Genomic DNA, 8,496 nt, shown 5'->3' on the forward strand with positions numbered 1-8,496 from the left:
AAGTGCTGAAAATAATATTTAAAAAAAGAATTTTTAGATTTTTCCATTTATTTTGCATTTTAAAATTATTTTTTAGAATATGTACAGTGCAATATTCTATTAGAATACTTCACGTATTTTTCAAAAAAAAAAATGGGATTTTTTTTAGTTAATTCAAGTTCCAAAAGTAATATTTAAAAAAATAATTTTTGGATTTTTCCATTTATTTTACATTTTAAAATTATTTTTAGATTTGGTCTCACGGTCTCACAAAATTAGAATGGTCTCAAATGAACCTGAACATATATATATATATATATATATATATATATATATATATATATATATATATATATATATATATATATATATATATATAAGTTCAATAGAGAACCATAATTATTGGTTCTTCAAGGAATCAAATCTTTTTTTAAATTTCTAGAGCTTATTTTTTATCGAAAAAAATCTCTAAAAATATCTAAATTCATATATTAATATTGTGAATGTGAAAAATATTTTTCGGATTCACATTGTGAATTTTCAAAAATTCACATTGTGGATTTGACGTTAAAAAAATCGAATATGATATCATTGGAAAAAAGATAAAAAAAATTATGAATTTCAATATTTTTAGTTTTTTTTTATAAAAAATAAGTTCTAAAAGTTGAAAAAAAAGATTGGTTCCTTAGTTAATTATGGTTCTCTATTGAACCTCACCATATATATATATATATATATATATATATATATATATATATATATATATATATATATATATATATATATATATATATATATATATATATATATAAAGAGAGAGAGAGAGAGAGAGAGTTAGGTTCAAATGTTTTCACTATCTATTGTGTGCCCGTATGATTGATTCTGGACCAATCATTTTAGTTATTTTAAGAAAGTAATTAATGCATATTAAATGTTGAAGATGTAATTAATACCTATTATATCTTCAACATGTAATATGCATTAATTACTTTCTTAAAATAACTAAAATGATTGGTCCAGAATCAATCATACGGGCACACAATAGATAGTGAAAACAAAATAACCTAACCATATATATATATATATATATATATATATATATATATATATATATATATAGTTAAGTTATTTTGTTTCTAGTAACTATTGTGTGCCAGAATGCACAGATCTGGACCATCGGATGGAATATAATAAAAGATCATGATCTGAGGGTTTATGATAGTATAATAGAATAAAATGTATTATATAATCACACAAATTTGAGTATAAAGGCATTTTAGTCAATTAACCTATATTAAAAAAGGAAATTTTCGGATTTTTAGGGATAATTAATTCTTTTATTTTTAAAAATCTGAATATTTTAAATTAATTTAAAGTTAAAAATCCGATTTTATTATGTCAGAATGATAGAATGTTAACCATAAACCAGTAAATATATTTTTCGATTTTATTCTATCAGAATGACAGAATGTCAACCATAAACTAGTAAATATATTCTGAAAGAATATACAAAATCGATTCTTGAACTAATAATATACCAAATAATTGCATTGTATGATTATGATTCATTGAATAATAACAAATATTCTGAAAGAATAACAAGTATAATTCTTAAAAAATAACAACATTATTAAACAATGAGTGTGATCATTCTTTAACTAGGTTACACCCCGTGGAAACCACGGGAAAAAATTTATAAAAGTTTATTAAACTAATAAGATTTATTTTTTTATTTTGTATTGGTTATTTAAAATTAATATATATTTATTTATTTAAATATCTGATATACGTTATATATGTGAAGATATTTAATATAATTATGATTTATAAAATATAATATAAATTTCAATAAATTGTGAAAAAATACAATCAATCGTGTAAATAACATTGATATACAAAAAGCTAAATATAAATGTAATATAATAAAAATAAATAAACACAACATAACAAATTAAAACTTAAAAACTACAAATTGATTATAAATTTCTAAAAACTTTCTTATATACAATAAATTAAAAATTAAAAACTACAAATTGACTATAAATTTCTAAAAGCTATATATGTAGTTATGTTTGATCTGTAGATCCGTGACAATTATAGTTATTCAGATTAGAATCTTATGCTCCAAGACAATTTTCACACACTAAACGTAAATTGTAATAACTTGAAATAGCATGAAAGTATTAAGAAATTGATGAAAAACAAATTATGAGAATGTTTCAGCAAGTGTTAAAAGTGTAGGGGATAAAGTGAAACATTGAAAGTTTTTAAAGAAACTATTTGCAATTTTGGCCTTTATTGTTGTTCTAGCTATATTTTTTTAATTGTAGATATTTGGAGATGAGCGAAAAAAATTAGATAGTTGAGAACTCAAAGAGGATAGTTGAGAACTCAAAGAGGCGACAAATATCCCTAAAGTTACTTATTTTTTGCCATGAGAATTGAGAGTGGGAAGTAAAACTCTAGTTCCTTTCTTTATCCCCTTTTGTTTAATAAATTTAACATTAGATAATAAAGTTGAACCGATGATTGAACTTTGATAAACTTTAAGTGGTTAACATGCATCTAATTGTGCTAACATTGCAAACAACAAAATACATATCAAAAAATCATGATCACGACTAATAAATAAAATTGAATGGATTTTGATTAATTTCAAGTGATTTCTTCATTCTCAAATAATAATAAAAAAAAATACATAATATAGTTTACCTTATCATTATGAGTTATTTATTATAGCAACGAGGTTAATCTTGGTTGTTATTTATAATACTTTCATTTAAGATGGTAATTTTTTGCCGTGAAAATGATCCAATATGAACTCTTATGCATAAGCAACATCTTTTAGCATATTCTCAAACAAATTATTTCCTACCAATCAACTAATTGTGCTTGTAACTCAAACAAACCAAACCAATACTAATAATACATGAACTTTCAAATCATCAAAACATAAGAACATCCATGTACATCAAAGTCTTCTATACCAAAAACAACTACTTCTCATCCTTCATCTCTCAAAAGATTGATAATTGTCATAACTATTTACCACAATGTTAGCCTCAATGCGTTGAAGGAGTAGCTACAAATGAACATCGATTACGGGGATAAAACAGACAAACACAAATCTTTTAACACAAAGTATTCACCTTACCACCAAACAGATTTAAAATGTAATAATAAAAAAAGGTAAAACACATGCTACAATAGAATGTAAATATAAAATGGAGCCAAAAGGTACCAACTTAGAAGGACATTCCAAAAAATATCTTTCAATAGGGTTCATCTTAAGAAACTCAATAGTAGTATTAGGCTCATCCAACTGAAACTTTTCAGCCATTTAAACCTTAACACCAACATATTCTACAACAATTAGCTCCTTGTAAACATTCATGTTGTTTTACCACACATTCATAATCTACAACAACCACAATACATTAAATGAAAAACAATTAACTAACACAAAAGTGTAAATATCAAATGATCACATCCCAACAGTAAAAATCCTCAAGTTTGGATTTTTTTTATGCAAACACAAGAATATAAATATTAGACAACACGAAGGAAGGGAGTTACAAACCAACAAACTCTTTGCCTTTGTATCTAACTACAACACAAATATTTAACAAATATTTAATAGTGAGTATCATTACATAAGTTTACAAATTTCACACATATTAAAAAAAAATTACATAGAAACACATCTCTCTCCCTTAATGTGGATTCAAATCACTATTTACTTCTAGCCTAATGTTGACCCAACATCTTCATCCCGATTTCGGCAAGATGCAATAAGGGGAGAGCCTTAACATTAATCTTAATAATTTCTAAACAAAATACCTAAAATCTTCATCTTGCTTAACTGAACTTGTTTTATAATATAAATATTTAGGATATTATCATAAATAATATATGAGCAAGATACTGAATTGATTTAGGGATGGACAATGGTCCTATAAATCGAGTACCTTTCTTCTTGAGACTAATTAAGCATTCTCTAAATTAGGTATCTTTCTTCTTGAGATTAATTAAGTCGTCATAGTCATCCTCGTCTTCTTCGCTTTCAACCCTCGTAATATATGTAGGGGAGAGAGAGAGAAAAAAAAACATGGGTTAATCAACTCTTTTATGTATACAAAAACTTTAACCCGGGAAAGAGGTGGAGCAGGAAGCTATTTTATAAGGTGGGTTCGAGGTAGATATGAAGTTGACGGAGACACGGAGAATTAAAGATAAAGATGGTCGATATGGAGTCTTGGTTTTTTTTTGGAGAAACCTACGTCCGACTAAAACCCTAGGAGGAATAAGAATCGGGTAAATCAAATACTAAACTAAACGGAATTGAAATAAAATATGTATGATAGAAGGGTTTAGTAACCAGAAAATAAAAGGAATGAAGGGTAGTTCAGTAAATTAACATTAAGGGGAAATGAATTCTTGAAGTGCCATGTAGACAAATGGATTCTTTTATTAAGATAGGGATTCATTCAAGCTTTTCCTATCAGGTCTTCAAGCCATTTCTATCATAAATTCATTGTCAAATAATTATTGTGATACATTTGTGTTTGCATTCTAATATGAAAAAAAAATAAAGAATAAAATTCGAGTTCATTCTTAGAGAACAATCATTGTAAAAGAATAAAATTAAAGTTTCCCTGCCTTTTTTGGTTGTCAAGGTCTGATCAATTTGCAGGATTACATGTGAAGAATATTCCCTTTCTTCATTTTGAAAGTTCTTTATTCTGAAAGAATAGTAGCCTTCTTCAAACTAAAGCCCTTTTTATTCTAAAAGAATATTGCCCTCATTTTGAAAGAATTTTCAGGTTAACATTCATTTGGTAAAGCAAACAAGTTATATCACTGTAGATGAAAATCAAAAATTATAAAGTTTGAAACCATTTAAAGCTAATGTTTGCAAACCCTTAAGTATTACTTAATTAACTAAAATATTAAATAGAAGAAGAAGAAGAAGAAGAAGAAGAAGAAGACAGCATGGAAGGGATTTGCTGCCATATCAGCCAAGCTAATGATGATATTCACATGCAAACAAACAATAAATCATCACAAATCAAGGAATGTGAATGGAAATATGGAATGGAGTCAGTCATTATCTTGAGAAGGTGCAGTAACATAATAAAAAGGACCACCAACTGGAACAGATTGCTCAGAGTATTCAGATTCCTTCCATTTTCCCAACATAATAACCAATAAATTCCCATTGTACTTTCTGTGCAACAACTGAAAAGGAACAATAACAACAATATAAGTAATTATTCAATCCAACAATACAAGCAACATTCAAAAGAACTAATATCAAAAAAAAATTGATTCATTTGGATATAAATCAGAACACTTTCATCCATAAGAAAAAAAATAAATAGGTGTATATGACATACCTGTAACCATCAATGACTAGGATAAAATGATGAGGGCGAATAAGACCTTCAGTATTACATAAAATATGATTAATTTGTCAACAAATTGTTCATCCATGGAAGCTATTCCAGACACCCTATTCATGTTATCGCTACTTTGGAGTAGAATCAATCAAAAGGGAAGATCCTAACAAGTTGAGTCGAAGGTGGTATAGAGCTCGACCCCTAAATTTAAAACCTTAGGAAACCTAAAACAAAAGAAACCGTTATAACAACGTATTGTATTGATTGAGGAGCAATTGATTTGAGATTATGATCGATTTTGCTACAAACCAAAAAACAAACAGATGCTATTACCTGGACCATAACAGGGGTAGTCACCGGTTATTGGGTTGTACAAGAAAATTTCTTAAGCCGCCACCATTGCTTAAAATACATGCTTACCTGGTGTTGATGGGAATATACCAAACTTCAATCGGTAGTTTACGACAGTTTCGACCTGTGATTGCCTTAATTTAGGGTTCGACGGAGGAGCGCCGGTGTTTCACAATGACAAAAACAAGAACGATGATGGTGAAATCAAGCAGTCGACGGTGTGTGTTTGTTTGTACCGATGGTGAGGAATGAAGTTGCAGACCTAGCCCCTTCTCATCTTCATCGCCATCGAGAATGAAAAAAAAAGTGAAGGATTACTAGAGAATATTGATTCAATGGTTACGTGTGTGTTTTTTTTGTGAGTTTGAAGACCATTGATAAATATACGGTGTTTGTTATCATAAATTTAGGGTATATATTAATTAAATTATGATTTTACCATAATTAAATATACTAAGTTTACCATTATACCCCTTTTTTAATTTATTTAATGATTTATTATTTCCTGAATTCTCATTGTGCATACATGCACACAATAGTTGTTATAAACATTTGAACCTAGCTCTCTCTCTCTCTCTCTCTCTCTCTTTATATATATATATATATATATATATATATATATATATATATATATATATATATATATATATAGGTTTAGGTTCTATGGAAAACAAAAAAACCCTAAAAATCATTAAAATGCATAAAAAAATACTTAGAGATCACAAAACTTTTTTTTTGAATTTTTTTATGAAAAAATCACAAATTTTAAGTCAAAAATCGTTGAAAAATAAATTTTACAAAAAAAAAATTGATTTTTTTTTTCAGCGAAATTGTAAAAAATGCTGCGATTTTTTGATAAAAAATTCAAAAAAAACGTTTTGTGATGTCTTGGTATTTTTTTATGCATATTTATGATTTTTAGGGTTTTTTAGTTTTCCAAATAACCGTTCCCTATATATATATATATATATATATATATATATATATATATATATATATATATATATATATATATATATATATATATATATATATATATATATATATATATATATATGCCAGATCTAATATTGTAATCAAACGTTTAGAAATCTGAACACATAAAATTTCCAGATCCGGTCGGCAACAGACCATAGATCCGAACAAATAAAAGCATATAAGGCATCTTTATAGCTATAACATAAAACATTTAGCACATAAAACATTTTAGGCATCGTTCCTAAAATAAGTTAGTGCTTGTGTCTATTCAGGTGTATTACCTAAATCTATTAGACATACTCCTCACAATCATTTCTTAGCATTCTAAGTTTAAGTCTAGAAACCCTACAAATTCCTAGTTCGCTTAAACTAATGCTCTGATACCAACTGTGACATCCCCATTTCGGTCAGAAAAGACCGATTGTGTTTATGCTTTATGAAAATCAGAGTACCTCTTTTAATAAAAATGTTGCGGAATTTGTTCCCAGAAAAACACGATAAATACGTTATCAAAGCATTTCCGAAGAAACGTATTTTATTCATTTTAAAACATTTGGGATGTCATCGTCAATACAGAAACATAAGCATAACCAGAACTTACATTCATTTACACTAGTGATCTATATCTCCTTAATCTCTCAGTGTAATGTAACTTCATATCGACACCTGTGATATAAATAAACTGAGTGGGTCAGGTTGGGAAACCTGGTGAGTACATAGGGTTTTCAACCCACAATAATATAATTATTATGTTTAAACAATCAAACAATCAACCCAATTACCCATCCCCATTATCTTCTTTAGTCTTAAGGATCTACCCTAAGAATCAGCTATTCCTCGTTCATTCATTCCTAGGGATCATCCTAAGGAATCGGCACAAAGTCCATCGTTGCCACGGTTTACACAACGGGCACTAATTCTGCATAGTCGCCATGGTTTATGCATCAAGTCTGCATGATCACCAAGGTTTAGGTATCAAGTCTGCATGATCACCAGGGTTTAGGCATCAAGTATGCATGATCACCAGGGTTTAGGTATCAAGTCTGCATGATCACCAGGGTTTAGGCATCAAGTTTGCATGATCACCAGGGTTTAGAGTACACCGGGTGAACACATCGTTCACAACACCTACAGGTTGCGAGTCTGCTAGTGTTCCACTGGACTGTCTAGAATAGTCCGTGGTTGTCATCCATACTCTGCTGAATGATGGGGCCATCGTTTGGGAAAAGGCTTCTCACATCGTCCACCTCTCACCCTCACCTCGTGGTCTATAACACCTCCCAACTCATCATCCAACTCATATTCCATCTATTACATCTACCTATGTTTTACCCCAACATTATCATAGATATAAAATACATATACAGTTTAAATCATTTAAAACATGTATAAAATCGTTCATCCAACATAGACAACAAGTATTCAGACAATATGCACACATAGCACGTAATTTATATAAAATACTTCATATATATGTGTAAGATGAAAGTAACTATGCACTCACCTGATGACTCGCTACTCGGACAGCACTTTGTTACTGTTAAAACAATTTCCCTCGAACAAAACCTAGTATCATTACCACTAGAGTTTAGTCTAACATTAACTGCGACTAATTAATAGTCTAGATATTATTACTATTATATAAGCGTTAAGAAACACTCTTATATAACTCATAATAATAGCCCAAATACTCATTATAAGTTCCTAATAACGTTACTATATTAAAACATAAGCTATACTAAAGATAGGGTAGGTATAGCTCACTTACAGCGGGTTTACTTTGAAACCG

Source organism: Lactuca sativa, chromosome 5 (genome assembly GCF_002870075.4).
Source record: "Lactuca sativa cultivar Salinas chromosome 5, Lsat_Salinas_v11, whole genome shotgun sequence".
In the NCBI taxonomy this organism is placed as follows: Eukaryota; Viridiplantae; Streptophyta; class Magnoliopsida; order Asterales; family Asteraceae; genus Lactuca; species Lactuca sativa.